We start from the raw sequence: 18,519 nt of genomic DNA on the forward strand, positions 1-18,519 counted from the left end.
TGTCCAATCTAATTTCGAAAATCAACATCGGCAATAATTTTTATTAATCCGATTCGCTTTAATTCGATGACGAATCCGAAGCCGATCGATCTCGATTCATTTTATTCTACTTGTGCACGAGAATTTAATTTCCAAGCAACACCCAAATAAAATGTCTCGGTCTATTTTATTCTGTGGCCTCTCGTTCATCCGTACGTCAGTTCGCTCCATTCCCTACGTCGGTCTCAGCCAACGAGCGAGCGCTGCGCGAATCGGCTAACAGATGACCACTCCTCTCCAACCAATAAATTGCCCCCGTCTTAATATACAACTTATACAGGAGCCCTTATCTCAGAGAAATCAAATAAAAAAAATTAATTAGCTCCTAAACAATCATCTCGTTTTCTCTTTAAATAATCAATCAACGGCCACCATCTCTCTATCTTCTTCTCCAGCCGATAGCACTAGTCTGCCACTGCCAGCTCTGGCCAGTGACTGACCACCAAATTCTACGCCAATGGCTGCAGCCGGCCAGCAGATGGCTACCGCCCACGGTGGCCAATCGGGTGCCAGCTGTTGGGGTCGTGCTTCGGTGCGCCGAAGGTCTCACACGAAGAAGCAGCTTCGGCTGAAGTCGTCTCCAAGAGATGGCCGAAGGTCCCTTTTCATGGAGCTTCGGCGTTTTAAACCGACATAGAGATAGAATGACCTTTTTATACATATAGGTCTGAGTCAATGCTATAAACTTTCGCAAGGGGCATAATTGTAATTTGTCACAGGCTGCGACCTGTGCCTATAAATAGATGAACAGTACCTCTGTACTATTCACGTGAACCTGTCATTTGCTTTCGCATCACGCTTGTACTTTTGCCTTCCGCAGGACCGAAGGTACATTTGTAATTCAAAGTCATTTACATTCATTAATACAAGTATAGATAATTCTATGACAATATTTAAATGTTTATTTCATATTCTATGATTTATGTGAATGCATCATTCTTCGTTGTTATGCTTACGAAGGTATGTCCTTCGTAACCTTCGTCCGAGATGCTTTATATCCCGAAGGGATATATCGTTATGGAGGACGAAGGATCTTAACACTTAACATTTTTTGTGTTGCCTTGTTCTTAATTCTTAGCATTTGAGAACAAGTCCCCAACATTGGCGCCCACCTCCGGTCAACTCACTTCCACCTTTCTGAGCTAATGGCTTCGTTCAACACTCAAGCTGGAGCTGCTTCGGCTTCGAAGCTGGTGCTCCCGATAACAGGCGGTTCTTGCTCAGAGCCAGCTAACAAAAAGCAGAAGAAGGAGGCTCAGAGAAGGGTGCAGCATGTTGGAGTGCAGGGACCCTTCATTAAGTCAAAATGGTCTCACATTCCAATTACTTTCTCTCAGGAAGATCTTCAGCTCAAGGACTATCCTCACAATGATGCTATGGTCATTTCTTGTGTGATCAAAGGGTTTCTGGTTCACAATGTCCTAGTTGACACAGGCAGTGCAGCTGACATTATATTTGCCAAAGCCTTCAGACAGATGCAAGAGCCTGAAGACAAGATTCATGATGCTACGCACCCTCTTTGTGGCTTCGGAGGGCGGCAGATTGTGGCACTCGGGAAGATTACCATGCCGGTAACCTTCGGATTTGTTAATAACACAAGGACTGAGCAAATTGTGTTTGATATTGTTGACATGGAATACCCCTACAACGCCATCATTGGTCGTGGTACCCTAAATGCTTTTGAAGCAATTCTTCACCCAGCTTATCTCTGCATGAAGATACCTTCGGACCAAGGGCCTATTGCTATTCATGGGAGTCAGGAAGCTGCCAGAAGGGCCGAAGGAAGCTGGACTGATTCCAAGGCAATCCATAATATAGATGGAGTTGAAACTGGTGAACAGTACAAGTTCAGGAGGGAAAAAGCAGCTTCGGCTGATCAGCCGAAGCCCATGCTGCTGTGTGAGGATATAGCAGAGCAGAAGGTGCTATTGGGCTCGCAATTATCTGAAGATCAAGAGAAAACCTTGATAAGGTTTTTATTCAACAATAAAGATGTTTTTGCATGGTCAGCCAATGATCTTTGTGGAGTGAATCGGGATGTTATTGAACATTCGCTCAATGTTGACCCATCCTTCAGACCCCGCAAGCAGAGGCTTCGGAAAATGTCTGATGACAAGGCCGAAGGGGCTCGCAACGAAGTAAAAAGACTCCTAAGTGCAGGAGTTATCAGAGAAGTGAAGTATCCAGAATGGCTAGCTAACACTGTTATGGTGAAGAAGGCCAATGGAAAGTGGAGAATGTGTATTGATTTCACAGATCTCAACAAGGCTTGTCCGAAGGATGAGTTCCCGCTGCCACGGATAGACTCTTTAGTTGATGCAGCAGCTTCTTCGGAACTCATGAGTCTCCTGGATTGTTACTCAGGCTATCATCAAATCTGGATGAAAAAGGAGGATGAGCCGAAGACTAGTTTCATAACCCCAAGTGGTACATATTGCTATCTTCGGATGCCTGAGGGGCTTAAGAATGCAGGAGGGAGTTTCAGCAGGATGACTGCGAAGGTTCTCCAATCTCAGATAGGCAGAAATGTGTTGACCTATGTTGATGACATTATTGTAAAAAGCACGAAGCAAGAAGACCATATTGCTGATCTGCAGGAGACCTTCGCCAGCTTCAGACAAGCTGGTCTGAAGCTGAATCCAGAAAAATGTGTCTTCGGAGTAAAGAAGGGTAAGTTTCTTGGATGCTTGGTTTCAACAAAGGGAATTGAAGCTAATCCAAACAAAATCGAAGCTATACTTCGAATGGAGCCACCAACCACAAGAAAGGGGGCCCAAAGATTGACAGGAAGACTGGCATCTCTTAACAGATTTATATCCAGATCAGCGGAAAGAAATCTACCCTTCTTCGAGGTGCTAAAATCAGCTGAAGTCTTTCAATGGGGCCCAGCTCAACAAAAAGCTTTCGAAGAACTCAAGCAATACCTGATAGATCTAACAACATTAACTCCACCAATGCCAGGGGCTCCTCTGTTGTTGTATGTGGCAGCTTCGCACTCAGCAGTAAGTGCGGCACTTGTGCAGGAGAAGTTTGATGGACAAATCAAGAAGCAGGTCCCAGTATATTTTGTATCTGAAGTCCTTAGTGTCTCAAAGAAAAATTATACAGAACTGGAGAAGGTGTTGTATGCCGTTCTAATGGCATCCAGGAAGCTTCGGCATTATTTTCAGGCATATAATATTATTGTTCCTTCTTCGCAGCCGTTGAAAGATATCATGAGAAATAAAGAAGCTACTGGCCGAATTGGAAAATGGGCTGCGGAGCTTAATGAATTTTACATTGATTATGTGCACAGATCCTCGATCCAATCTCAAGCATTGGCAGATTTTATTGCCGACTGGACGCCAGGGGCTCAGGGCGAAGAAGCGAATAAAGATGCCGAAGCATGGACAGTGTTTTGTGATGGCTCCTGGGGAACCTTCGGAGCAGGAGCAGCTGCTGTTTTGGTTTCACCGTCCAAGGTTAAAACTTGCTACGCAGCAAGACTGGATTTCAGCTGCACAAATAATATTGCTGAGTACGAAGCCTTGCTCCTGGGTCTTCGGAAACTAAAGGCGATGGGGATCAGGAGGGCGATCCTTAAAACTGATTCTCAGATTGTTTCGGGTCATATTGACAAAAGTTGCAAGGCTAAAGACCCGAAGCTTGAAAAATACCTAGACACAGTCCGAAGGATCGAAGCTTCCTTCGAAGGATTCTCTGTTAAGAATATCCCTCGAGGGCAAAATGAACATGCTGATTTGTTAGCCAGGTCTGCAGCACAGGGGCTGCCGCTACCTTCGGATGTATTCTTTGAAACAATAAAGGCACCTTCGGTGGAGTTACTTGAAAGAGCAGTTCTTACTATTTCCCCTGTCTACAGTGAAGATTGGAGAACTGAAATAATTTCTTACCTTCAGGGCAACTTCCTATCAGATGACGAAGCTTATAATAAAAGAATAGAGGCAAGAGCTCGTCCGTATATCATTATAGAAGGGGAGTTATACAAGCATGGAGTTTGTGCCCCGTTGCTCAAGTGCTTGTCTAGAGCCGAAGGTATAGAGTTGATGAAGGAGATACATGCAGGCCTTTGTGGATCCCACATCGGATCCAGGCCGTTACTTGGAAAAGTGTTCCGTCAAGGATTTTATTGGCCGAAGGCAGCTTCGGATGCAGCTGAGTTAGTTCGAAAGTGCGAAGGTTGTCAGAAATGTGCAAGAGATCAAAAACAACCTTCGTCTTTGACACAGCTAATACAACCCATCTGGCCATTGCAAAGGTGGGGCCTCGATCTGCTGGGCCCATTACCACCGGCTCAAGGCAATCTGAAATATGTTGTAGTTGCTGTGGAATATTTTTCCAAGTGGATTGAGGCGAAGCCATTAGCTACAATAACTTCGGCCACTGTCCAAAAATTTTTCTGGCAGAATATTGTCTGTCGCTTCGGAGTGCCGAAGGCTATAACTGTAGATAATGGAACACAATTTGACTCCGAAGAATTCAGAAATTTTTGTGATCAAATTGGCACGAAGATCCACTTTGCGTCAGTCAGGCACCCGGAGTCAAATGGGCTTGTTGAAAGGGCCAACGGCATCATAATGACAGGAATAATGAAGCTAATCTTCAATCAACCAAGGGGAAAGTGGCCAGATCAGCTTACCAAAGTGGTATGGAGCCATAACACAACAACATCAAGATCTACAGGCTTTACCCCATTTAAGTTGTTATTTGGTGACGAAGCAATAACCCCGGAAGAGGCCAAAGCTGGATCAATAAGAGTGGTAGCTTCGGCAGAATCAGGTCCCGAAAATACTTGTCTCGTGGAAAAAGATGCCTTAGAAGGGATCAGGCTCCAGGCCGTGGAGAATATCAATAAGTACCAGGCTGAAACAGTTAAATGGCGAGATAGAAAGGTCCGGCTAAAAAATATTGAGCCAGGACACTTGGTGCTTCGGAGAGTGGCCAATCCGGATACAGTGGGCAAATTGCAACTGAAATGGGAAGGGCCTTTCTTAGTAGCATCTTCGTCAAGGCCTGGTTCGTACAGACTGAAGGACATGGATGGCAATGAAATTCCAAGATCTTGGAATGCGGATGAGCTTCGGCGGTTTTATGTATAACTCGATGTAATTTTGACTTTTCTTTTCTTTTTCATGGCACCCTTTTCCTTTCTAAAGGGGGAGAAAGGTTTTTAATGGGGCCATCACATGTAATTTTTCTTTTTAGTTTTATAAGAGCAAAATCCCCCAAAGATGTACATGTAAAAGCTGAGAGCGCACCATCGAGTGCCGAAACTGAAAAAGAGAAAAAGCTCCGAAGACGTCCCTAAGGGGATGCAGAGCTTACAGCGAAAAGTCAACGCTGATTCCGCCGAAAGTAAAAGGCGAAGAAGCTCCAAAGACGTTCCCAAGGGAATGCAGAGCTTATACCGTCTAAGTAAAAGACGAAGAAGCTCCAAAGACGTCCCTAAGGGGATGCAGAGCTTACAGCGAAAAGTCAACGCTGATATTGCCTAAGTAAGAGGCGAAGAAGCTCCAAAGTCGTTCCTAAGGGAATGCAGAGCTAATGTGTGGCTGTTTCCAAGTAATGGCTGACAATATGGCTTCGGACATATGCTTCGGACATTCATTCGTGCATTACATTACATCATAACATTCGCATGCATAAGCATTCATTCATAGCATTTGTGTTCCCAAGTGGCTGCTTCGGCAAAAAAGCTTCGGAGAAGTGCCTTTTTATGACTTGTTACGCTATGATTGTGTGCAAAAGTGAAAAGTTCTGTTGCTTTGGCACAAAGAAAAGTTTCAGTATAAGGGAGAACTGGATTTTTATGAATCGTTGTGTAAAAGAGTAGTAGTCTTTTATGTTTTGTCATGTAAAGGAAAGCTTCGGCAGAAAAGAGAAAGTAGTTTTTTATGTTTTGTAAAGGAAAGCTTCGGCAGAAAGGAGAAGTAGTCTTTTATGTTTTGTCATGTACAAAAAAGCAAAGCTTCGGCAAAAAGAAGAAGCGACCTTTTAGGCTTCGTTGTGTACGAAAAGAAGGGAAGGTGTTTTTTCGCCTTCGGCTCAAAATACTGATTTCGTCCACAACAAAGCGCCTCAAGCAAAGGGTAAGAATATATTACAAGGTATGTACAAAGTTCCTTGAAGATAGTCTAGTTGTGTTTACAAGAATTGTTACAAAAATATCCTGAGTTTTTCTACAGTACACTTCTACTGATCTTCATTAAGTTTCAGCTTCGACGACATAATTTAGGCATCATCTTCACCTTCGTCATCCTACATAAATTAAGAGTTTATGAGTAAAAATCAAGAGCAAAGAAAAAGGTAACTCCGAAGTATCATTTCTTACTGGTTCAAGATGACTTCGTGCTTCGTCTCCAGCTTTCTCCCGCCCGCCTTTTGTCCATATCATTTTTATAAATCTATTGGAGATGCTTCGGGCGAGGTCAGGCATATCATCCAGGATTGATGGAGATAAGGTGAAGTTGGGCCTGTTGACAATTTTTCCGTGTTCGCAGCCGGCCTTCAGAAATGCAGCAGCGGTCCCTCGAGAAGCCACCCAGGCACAGAAGTCACCATGCCCAGCTATGACTTCGTCGAGCTCGTCAATCTCCCCCTCAATGTGTTCAAAGGTTTTCGGTAGATCTTCAGCTGAGGGGGTAAATTTTTCGCTGCTAGCTCCAACCGAGTAAAAAATCTTTCTTAATCGTTGAATGCACTTGTTGCTAAATTCCAGGCATTTTTCTTGAAGATTTGTCAGTAGTTTTCTCAAATCTGAATTCTGCTGAGCTTCGGCTTCAAGTTTTTCATTGAGATCTTGTTTTTCTCGTTCGAACTGCTCGGACTGGCGGAGAAGCTTCGAGTTTAGTTCTGATATTTTTGCTTCAGCTTCCGCCAGTAAGCCTTCGGCTGCCTGGAGCTCAAAGTTCTTTTTCTCAAAAGCATCTGATTGCTCCTTTATTTTGTTCTCTAAATTTTCAATTATAGCTTCGTGCTTCTTATCTTCTAGATCTTGCTGCATCCTCAAAGCTTTGCTTAGAAGCATGCTCTACAAATAAACAACCTTCGTTAAAGAATATTGCCATTATTAAAAAACAATAGAAGTTAGGGAGAAGGATGTTTACCTTGAAATTTGAATAAAATAAGCTGCCGACGATATGTTGTCGTCGATAGCGGCTGATGTCTGTCTCTAGCTTCGGAAAACCGATACTCTTTGATAGAGTACCGATGACCTTAGCTCCAGCTGAGTCCCGGATGCAGCCCAGTTGTTCGTCATCAATGCCCCCAAATAGGAGGGCACCTGACTTGTAGCCGCAAGACTTGGCGTAGTCTTTAAGTTCTTCTATTTCGTCCTTCGTCAGTTTTTGCCCAACTAAGTTCTGGAAAGAGTAGGCTTCGTCGTCCGAAGGGTCTTCGGCTATTTCTTTTCCTTTCTCAGGCACTGTGGCCATGGTTTTTTCAGTAGTCGCACCAGCTTCTTCCGCAGCCATATCTTCCAAAATCTTGTTGATATTCTCAATCGTGGATTTTAAGTTTGTATCTTCGGCTGTAGCGGCTTCGGTAGCCGCGACCCCCGAAGCTACGCCCTCGACGATTGCTGTATCTTCGGCAGCTGCCGATTTTTGGATTGACGCCCTTGGCGGCGTCTTATCGATAACTTCAGTTACCGCAATGATTCTTTGCCGCTTGGGTTTGCTTGCCTTCGTCTGATCCGGCTCGTCCACCTTTCGAAAAAGCTTCGTCAGTTGGAGCCCTAGTGGACTTAGCTTCGTGGGCATGGGTTCAGTCATTACCTTTAAAATTTCATCCACGTCGCTGGTAGAAGGCGGTGTGGGGGACCCTTCTTCTTCGGGAGATTGGCGCTTCGGAGTGGATATTGTTCTTTTCTTGATAATTTTCTTTTTCTTTGCTGGTCCTTCTTCACCTCTGATCAGAGTTTCGGTTTCAGCCACTCTTTTTCTTTTGTGGCCTTCGGCACCCTTATTCAACTGCTCATAGTCTGGATACTCGAGGCCCAGGGCATCGAATACTCGGTTCAGCCTTCGCTTCGGTCGGGTGCCGAAGGCTGCTGTCATTAATTGATCCTCCTTTTTGGAGTAATTCCCCAAGATTTCATTGCACATTGTCTCAACTGTGTCTAACCACTCTTTGCAGGGTTTCTTAAAGTACTTCTTGAATTTAAAGTGATAAGGCAGACGAACTAGCTCCCCCTCCTTCTTCTCTCCCTCCAGCTTCGGCATTTCCCACTCTTTTAGAGTAGGGAAAACCCTGAATGCCAAGAATTCCTGAACTAGATCCCTGGTGCCAATATTTTTTGAGATAATTTCAAATTCACCCAGAGCAGCCCAGGTGGGACCCTTTAAATCGCCGATGCGGCAGCGTGGCCTCGTCTCTCCGAAGATTAATTCCAGAGGGCTTTGTACCAATTTTTCTCTGTCTTCGTCAACTTTTACGTAGAACCACTCAGACTTCCAGCCTGCTGGCCATTTGCTTCGGTAGCTGATGACAGGACACTTTGTTGTCTTCCGGTAGGCAAAATTGTAACAGCCGAAATTATCGTGTAGTCCGTCTGTTCTGGCCTTTGTTTGGTAATGTAATTCGTGGGCTCGGCAGAAGCTGTCGGCAAACGGTTCCACAGCTTGGCTTCGGAGGGCCCAGATATAAACATTGAGTCTAACGATGGCGTTAGGAGTCAATTGGTGAAAATAAATGCCAAATTTTTGCAACACATCTCCAATAATTCCATGGAGAGGAAATCTCAGCCCAGCTTTTAAAAAGCTTTTGAAAATTACAATCTCATCCTTCTCTGGCTTCGGGGTAGACTCCTCTCCCCCGAAGCGAAGTAGCTTCTTCTGATCTTCATTGAAAAAACCTGCTTTTACCATCTTCGCAAGGTCAGCTTTTGAAACAGTTGATTTTCCAAAATCCAGGTGACTGGGCTTGCTGGGTGTAGCAATGTCGTAGTCATCTTCGGAGTCAGTCCCATCAATGTTTTCTTCTTCGGCTGTTGTCGGGTTTGCTTCGGCACCAGGCCCCTCTTCCGCAGTCACTAGACCGGAGCGCTGCATCGCTTCGGAGATGGGCACAGTGCCTGAACTTTCGGCTTCGTCTCCCTCACGAACAACTTTGGCAGTAGATCGCACTCTCGCCATTTGATTCTGAGTTTGGGGAAGTCAGAAACCTTTTTCTTTTTTCTTTTTTCCCGAAGCTCTTCTTTCTGACGAAGCAAGCGTCGAGACGGACCTTCGTTCGATTTTGGGATTTAAGCTTCGGCTATGATGGAAAATTTCGGCAGCAAAACAGTGCAAATAGCAATGAATGCTGTGGTAACTTCACACCTACCTGCTTGTTTATATAGTACTGCAGGTAAGAAGGCGAAGCGGCGGAATTGTTACACCAGGCGCGCCGTAACTTGTACTCGCTGCGCAGTGGACCGCAAGGATCAAACAGTAACTCTGCAAGGTGGGACCGACACGCGCTCGGAAGTCGGATCGTTTCTCCGCAACGAGCTCAGGGAAGGTGTTTTTTGGACCTTCGGCTTCCCGAAGCTGAAGAGGCTTTTTTCACGGGTCAAGCTCGTTACGAAGAACGATCTAGCACCGCGAAAGGGGCTACTGTTGGGGTCGTGCTTCGGTGCGCCGAAGGTCTCACACGAAGAAGCAGCTTCGGCTGAAGTCGTCTCCAAGAGATGGCCGAAGGTCCCTTTTCATGGAGCTTCGGCGTTTTAAACCGACATAGAGATAGAATGACCTTTTTATACATATAGGTCTGAGTCAATGCTATAAACTTTCGCAAGGGGCATAATTGTAATTTGTCACAGGCTGCGACCTGTGCCTATAAATAGATGAACAGTACCTCTGTACTATTCACGTGAACCTGTCATTTGCTTTCGCATCACGCTTGTACTTTTGCCTTCCGCAGGACCGAAGGTACATTTGTAATTCAAAGTCATTTACATTCATTAATACAAGTATAGATAATTCTATGACAATATTTAAATGTTTATTTCATATTCTATGATTTATGTGAATGCATCATTCTTCGTTGTTATGCTTACGAAGGTATGTCCTTCGTAACCTTCGTCCGAGATGCTTTATATCCCGAAGGGATATATCGTTATGGAGGACGAAGGATCTTAACACTTAACATTTTTTGTGTTGCCTTGTTCTTAATTCTTAGCATTTGAGAACAAGTCCCCAACACCAGCGGTGTCCTGTTAAATCAACCAGCCGCCACCCTTTCTTTTTCTCCCAGCCGTCTCTCCCGTGGAGCTTCTCCTTCTCCCACACGACAGCAAGCTGGGGATCTCCTCCCTCTCCCATGGCGCCACACACCCTCCCCTGCAGCTTCCCCTGCGGCTTGGCCCCTCCTTCGCTCGGGCGCTGAGCAGGAGGTCCCCATGGCCGACGCGCGCCCCTGCTCGCGCCTCCACGGTCGTCAACGCCGTCGGGGCATCGGCTCCGAGCTCCTCTCCGGCCATCTTCCTCCCTCTGCTCCTCCTTCCTTCCTCCAATGTCGACCGAAGCCATGGAACCGAACCCGAGCTCTCCATCTCTAATCCAGCGCGCAGGGCATTTCTCAGGGTCTGAGCTCGAGCAGGTGAGCTCGTCCCCTTGGCTTGGGCTCCTTGTTTGCTTTCTGCACGTACGCTCCCTCTCCCATCTGGCTTCCTGCCCTTCTCAAGTCCGGCCACCCCCGCCTTGCTGTGGATTCCATCGAGCAGCCCCACCTGGCCGCCATCCTCCCCAGACCGACGCCCCCCTTCCACTCCTCCCATGTTCAGCGCCTGGAGCGAACCCCTGCCGCGCCTGAGATCCAGGCAGCCATGGAGGGCAGCCGAACCCCTTCTCCATGGCTTGAGCCAGCGCCCTCTCCCTGCTGGTTCCTTGGTCGTCCCTTCCCTGGTGGGTACTCAGTCACCCTCCCCTATCTCTATTCTAGCAGCTAGCACACGAAATCCTCCTCGGTGCCTAGTGCCCATGCCGACACCACGCCTTCTCCCATGGCTGAGCGTGGGCGCTCTTTTCCCCATGCCATGGATGCACCTCCACCTGCTCCTGTTGCATGGACGCAAGCCCCAGCTCGTCGTGGTCAGCACGTCCAATGTGCCCCTCCTAGAGACGCTCGACCTCCTTGTTGTGCTGCCTCACCCTCACTTCCATCTTCCTCGCTGTTCTCTACAACGCCCATTGACTATTCGACGAAACGTCTGAGAGGAGCATCGTATCATAAACAACATCCCATGGCGCTGCTGCCCCCATGGTCTACCTGCTGCAAGTTTTGCCTCATCCCACTCGTCGTCGGGCTCGAACCGGGTGTGCGCAGCCCGTCCGCGACAGCGTCGACCCCGCGGCAGCCTTGTACTTGTGTTGCTTCCCGAGCTGAGACCTTGCACGCAACAGCAAGTCCTGGATCCCCTCTGCATCGCGTGCTTCGCTGGGTCTGCGCAGCGCTGCGCGTCGTCGTCGAAACCCTCGGTGAGCCCCTCGCTGTTCTCATTATTCCACACTCTAGGTGTTAGACAAGATGACTAAATTAGTACAGTGTGTGTTAATGATTACAGCCTCTCAGTGTCGCGCCTCACGTACCCCGCGTCCAACGAGACGCCTAAACCATGGACGCATGCGCAACTCCACTTGGGTTTCAGCCAGGTTGTTCGCTTTAGAAAAATTGTGGTTTTTGTTTTATTTACGATTCAGTCGATGGCGTAAATATGTGTGTGAAAATATAATTGTATGAATAAACGCGTGTAGAGAAGAAACTGAGGTAGAAAAGAACTCGGGCATTTTTATATTTTGATAGGAAAATTATGCGATGTGTTGTTTGATGCGAAAAACTAAGTTACAAAATACGGATTATGTTTTGGGAAATGCGTCGATATGTGTTTATGTGAAAAGTATAATTGTTTTATGCAATGTGATGAGATTGATTATATCGGGAGTATATTTATTAATGTGACGAGTAGTTTAGAAAATGCTAGTTTGTGTAGAGGATGTATTGTTAAGACATGAGTGTCGGAGTTTATATATTAGTGGTCGCGCCACATTGATCGAAGTATCTCGAGTGCACGCCACAATATGGTTGTATGCAAGACATGGTTATGCGCACGATGAGTTTAGTAAAAATCCATCGGTGTCACTGGTGTTTAGTTGAGGTTTATTTGTGCGTGGAAAATAATAATGTGCTTAATACTTAGAACTCTTAGTCGATAGCAGAAATTGTTTTGGCTTATATAGTTAGGTGATGACATGCCGTAAGTAGTCATCGCTTCCTCTATATCTAGAGTCCGGTCGATACACGTTATGTGTTCATGGTTTGGGAAGTAAATGCATGGTGATTTCGATTTGGATATTGGTGGTTTACGATTCGTATGCTTTGGTCGGTGTGCAAAAATACTTGTGAATATATATGTTTATAAAAATGTTGTAGTATATGTTGTGTCTTGGATTGTGGTAACAATGGACTAGCCGACGTGTATGTTATTTAGCGGGTTATGTCGTTACTCTAGTTAGCCGAATCATTGGACGACTTTAGTTAAGCACGTAATCGCGATAAATTGCTTGTTGTAGTCTAAATGCGCATGGTTACAGTCGCGGGTAAAAATTAGTAGTGTTCATGTGATGCCCAAGTTAAACTGCAAATTACTATGTGAAGAGCGCATCGATAAACACATATATGCCGGGTAAGATTATTGTGGTAGATGCGTTGCTAATTGTGTATGGCAATTCTAGTGCAAAAAATGAATTGTATAAAATTAGTAAGTCTACTTGTTGGTTCTAATTTGATTGTTTCAACTTTAACAAATGGTAAGGTGTTAAAATAATTTAAGTCTCTAGAACGTGGCAATTTTTAAGTGAATAGGAGCTGGATTTTATTAGTTGTTGTTTTGGGCTGCACACAGTGATTTCCCTGTGCTGTATGTTTGATGAACTAAATTATATTTTCTGTAGATATGTGCTATAGAAAAGTGGTAGATAACCTTATTATCTTACTTGTGTAAAAATTTAACAGCCATAAGTCTGATCGTTTAGAAGTTGTGCTTTTCGCAAATTCAGTAACTGAGTCTGTCCAAATTCTGTACAGATTTCAGAAACTGCATTGTTTGCCTAATTTAATGTTACAATCTGTTCATGGTCGTTATAAGAAAGTTGTAGATGTTTTTCTTATCTTGCTTGTGTTAAAATTTCATAACCATATGCCTGACAGATTAGGAGTTATGAATTTTACAAACTGGTTGTTGTATTCTGTCCACTGACAGAACTGATTTCGAAAACTGAATTGTTTGATCAGTTCAGCATATAATCAATTCTTGGTAATTCTTGGTGATTATAGAAGTATGTAGTGCTTTTGCCAAGCTTTCCAAAAAGTCTTGGATCACTCTTTTTGGTGATCTGAAGATTAAGTTATGAATGTTTAAAGTCTGAAGACTGAATCTGTCCAATTCTGGACAGCAAAGCCTTCTAGTGTCTTTTGTACTTAGTTAAATATTGAATCACCTTGAGATGTTTACAAATGATATGTAGACAATTTCATTACCTTTCCAGAAAGTTTAGGATCAATTTGTTTGGATGTCTGAACCTATAGTTGTGAATTTTTGAAGTCGCAAGTCTGAATCTGTCCAACCTGGATAGACCTGTTATTTTTGCACAGTTTGACTTTGCTAAGAGTCTAGTCATATCTAGACGATAATACCAAAATTGTAGAGTGTTTCCCAAGCTTTCCAAAAAGTATTTGTTCACTATTTTTGATAAATATTTGAAGAGTTATGACTGAAACAAGCAACTGCTGTGCTGCTGTCCTAATTTTATTATGTTTGGTGGATTGCTCTACTCTGTGGTGTATTTCTTGAGTCAACTGTTTTCTCGTTTTGACCTTGGTTGAACACACAGTAATGATAATATAACTAATATAATTGAGCCTGAGTATATAGGTAACTAGTACACGTCTCGCTAAGTTAGTGAACCAAATTAGTGAGAGTCTAACAAGCGTTTGCCTAGTGAGTAATTTTAAAGCCCAATTAAGTGTCTAGTTCCTTTTCAACTAAGTCTATCTATATATAAGTCGTAGAGAACTTATGTACTTAACTAATTTAATGTTAGGTAACTAATGGATGATTCAAGTGAACGTGGTAGACACTTGTGCTCATGCTTGTGTGGTCATGTTTGTATTGGTTAAGTAAAGTAAACGTCGTCATCTTTCCAGTGGTAGCGACTACGTATGCCCGATGACGTGTAGATAACTAATGCTAACGTATGGTGGTTTATGGTGTCTTCTAAATTAATGTTAGTTCGCTACTGTGTCTTTGTATATCTTGTGGTATTTTTCATCATATTCATACATATGCATCTTGCACCTCATTTAGGACCGAGAGAGGATGATCGTGCAAGTGATGTGGTGCCAACCACAAGATGCAGTTGGTGGACGACCTAAAGAATGATGGACTTAACCAGTGGATGCTCGCCAAGCGAGTACCTCCCCCAGCAAACACTGTCTAAGTGTTAAATTAAAGGCAAGCCCCGGTTTTATGCATAACCGTTTATATATGCTATTTTACTACACTTAATGTTTGTAGGCTTGTACCGTGCACTTAAGTGTAGGAGTTGCTTGAAACCCTAGTTGCATGAACTCAGAATTCCTTTTGAGATGGATACTACTATGCTAGGTCGAGTAGCTGCTATGCTAAATCAGGATCTCGGTAGAAGTCGAGTGATTTTTCTAGCACTCGCGCGAGGTCAGGAATTGGTTGTATCCATTTTGATAACAGAATGATGATGGTCTGTGGACACGGATCCATGGGGATGCGTTGTCTATGAGACAAAATTGGAATAAGAATTAACGTGCGGATACCTGTGTCAAGCGTTTGAATGTACTAAACACATGTCGGGAAAAATGGAAATCGGTAAACCTAGTACCTGAGTGAAGCCGGGCGCGGACTTTATCCCTCACGCGACCTGAGACGTGGTCTCCCATTCTAGATATGGTGGGTACAAGTGCGATCACTACACGGCGGCGGCCGGGGTCAGTGGAGCATTGTATGCCAAGGCGGTGAGGCCTGGCCGCGAATGGGAAATCGATGGGGACGGTTGACATGTGTGGGGACGGAGTGCCCTGACATGTCGTGTGTTTAGGTTTACCTTGCAAGGATAAAACTCGATTCGAATCGTCTGCTTCTCGCAGCTAATGAGACTGCTTGATCCATTGTACTGCATTGAGTAATAAGTGGAAATGAGGTTACTGGCAAAAGATATTGATTGATATAATGTTTGATACCATGTATGAATAGATAGGTTCTCATCTAGTCTAAAATTATTATTCTAGAACTTGAAAAGCTAAAACTTGATTTTAGACTCAGCTAGTGCTTTTGGCAAACCAAACCCCTCAGCCAAACAACTGCATGTTTAGAGGTAGAGGAGTAGACTCCTCACACCGGGTAAGTCTAGCTGAGTATTAGTATACTCAGCCTTGCTTGTGGCATAATTTTTGCAGGTACCTCCTTGATTTGGTTGATGGTGTGACTTGGCCTTCATCCCTGCCACCGGGATAGACGGTCGAGTGGGTTACTGCTTCCGCAGGAGAGGACTAGGAGGAGTAGCGTGGCCAGGCTTCGCCATGTTACTCGGTTTTCTCCGTTAGTTATTTCCACTGCATTAAAAACTATTGTTACTATTTCTGAAACTTTGATAATGTAATTACTAATGATACTTATTAAATTTGTGGTATTATGCTTTATTATATTTCTCTGTGCCTCACCTTCGAGTGAGCTAGTGGTATTCGATCCTAGATAAGTGGCTTTATCGGACTAGATCCGAGGGACTGACGGGTTATTCCGATTTAAGTGTGTTGCTGCCTTTAAGGGTGCGACTTGGGCACTTAAGCTGGAATAATTCGGGTGGTTCCGCCACAGTTTTCAGGATTCCACTATCGAAGTAGTCGAAAAGCGCGAAAGACGTTCTGACAGAAAGACTTTTTCCGAGGAAAATTTTGACGCAGAGGGAGTTCCCCCCTTCTAGCCCCCGAGGGAGGGTCGGGCTTTGTCGAGGCAAGGTTGACCCTTCCTTGATGGTTAGACTCTATTTGTGTATGTAAACGAGGTGTATGAACGACTTGAAAACATCTTAAGGGTAAAAGCGACGTAGCTGTTGGATGTTCCAAGCGTTGCTGTAGACCTCGCCTTGACTGTTGGCCAGCTTGTATGTTCCGGGCTTCAAAATCTTGGCGATGATGAACGGCCCTTCCCAGGGAGGTGTGAGCTTGTGGCGCCCTCAGGCGTCTTGTCGTAGCCGAAGCACCAAGTCTCCCACCTGGAGGTCTCGGGATCGAACCCCTCGGGCATGGTAGCGTCGCAGAGACTGCTGATACCGTGCCGAGTGTAGCAAGGCCATGTCCCGAGCCTCTTCCAGCTGGTCCAGTGAGTCTTCTCGGCTGGCCTGGTTGCTTCGATCGTCGTACGCCCTTGTCCTCGGGGAACCGTATTCTAAGTCTGTGGGCAAGATAGCCTCGGCCCCATAGACTAGAAAGAACGGCGTGAAGCCCGTGGCTCGGCTTGGCGTCGTCCTCAGACTCCAGACCACCGAAGGGAGTTCCTTCATCCATCGCCTGTCGAACTTGTTGAGGTCGTTGTAGATCCTCGGCTTAAGTCCCTACAGAATCATGTCGTTGGCACGCTCTACTTGCCCATTCGTCATGGGGTGAGCTATGGCGGCCCAGTCCACCCGGATGTGGTGGTCCTCGCAGAAGTCCAGGAACTTCTTACCAGTGAACTGGGTGCCATTGTCGGTGATGATGGAGTTCGGGACCCCAAAGCGATGGATGATGTTGGTGAAGAACGCCACCGCCTGTTCGGACCTGATGCTGTTTAGGGGTCGGACCTCAATCCACTTGGAGAATTTGTCGATAGCGACCAGCAGGTGTGTGAAGCCCCCGGGTGCCTTCTGCAAGGGACCGACGAGGTCCAGACCCCACACAGCAAACGACCAGGTGATGGGTATTGTTTGCAAGGCCTGAGCGGGCAGGTGCGTCTACCTTGCGTAGAATTGACACCCTTGGCAGGTGCGTACAATCCTAGTGGCGTCGCCCACCGCGGTTGGCCAGTAGAAACCTTATCGGAAGGCGTTTCCAACGAGGGCCCGAGGTGCTGCGTGATGACCGCAAGCCCTCGAGTGTATTTCTTGCAATAGCTCTTGACCTTCGGCGATGGATATGCATCGCTGGAGGATGCCTGAGGTGCTGCGGTGGTAGAGCTCCTTTTCGTCACCCAGCAAGACGAACGACCTAGCGCGCCGCGCCAGTCGCCGAGCCTCAGCTCTGTCAAGGGGTAGCTCTCCTCGGTGGAGATATTGCAGGTACGGGGTCTGCCAGTTTCGATTAGGCGTGACCCCATTCCGCTCTTCCTCGACGCGCAATGCCTCACCCTCGGGGGCCGAGGGTGCCTCGGGCTGGGCCGAGGCCTCCTCGGGCTCGGGCGTGTCGTCGGTCTTGACGGAGGGTTGATGTAGGTCTCGGGAGAAGACGTCTGGGGGAACCGTTGTCCGCCCCGAGGCTATTTTAGCCAGCTCGTCCGCAGTCTCGTTGTATCATCGAGCGACGTGGTTGAGCTCGAGCCCGTAGAACTTGTTCTCCAGGCGCCGAACCTCATCGCAATAGGCTTCCATCTTCGGGTCGCGGCAATGGGAGTTCTTCATGACTTGGTCGATGACGAGCTATGAGTCGCCACGAGCGTCGAGGCGCCGAACCCCTAGCTCGATGGCGACGCGTAACCCGTTAACGAGAGCCTCGTACTCGGCCACGTTGTTGGACGCCGGGAAATGGAGGTGCAACACGTAGCGGAGGTGCTTCCCGAGGGGTGAGATGAAGAGCAGGCCCGCACCCGCTCCTGTTTTCATCAGCGACCCGTCGAAAAACATGGTCCAGAGTTCCGGTTGGATCGGAGCTGCTGGAAGCTGGGTGTCGACCCATTCAGCCACAAAGTCCACCAAGACTTGGGACTTGATGGCCTTCCGAGGAGCGAACGAGATTGTCTCGCCCATGATCTCCACCGCCCACTTTGCAATCTTACCCGAGGCCTCTCGACACTGGATGATCTCCCCCAGGGGAAGGATGACACCACAGTCACCGGATGAGACTCGAAGTAGTGTCGCAACTTTCGCCGCGTCAGAATTACCGCGTACAGTAGCTTCTGAATTTGCGGGTAGCGGATTTTGGTCTCGGACAGTACCTCACTGATGAAGTAGACCGGCCTCTGGACGGGCAATGCATGCCCCTCTTCTCGTCTCTCGACTACGATCGCGGCGCTGACCACCTGAGTGGTTGCGGCTACGTAGATCAAGAGGGCTTCTCCGGCAGCGGGGGGGGCACCGAGATGGGCGCGCTTGTAAGGAGCGCCTTTAAGTTCCCGAGGGCTTCCTCGACCTCGGGGGTCCAAGTGAAGCGCTCGGTCTTCCTTAAGAGGCGGTACAGGGGTAGGCCTCTTTCGCCGAGGCGCGAGATGAAGCGGCTCAG

The sequence above is a fragment of the Zea mays genome, chromosome 1 (assembly GCF_902167145.1).
Source record: "Zea mays cultivar B73 chromosome 1, Zm-B73-REFERENCE-NAM-5.0, whole genome shotgun sequence".
Lineage (NCBI taxonomy): Eukaryota > Viridiplantae > Streptophyta > Magnoliopsida > Poales > Poaceae > Zea > Zea mays.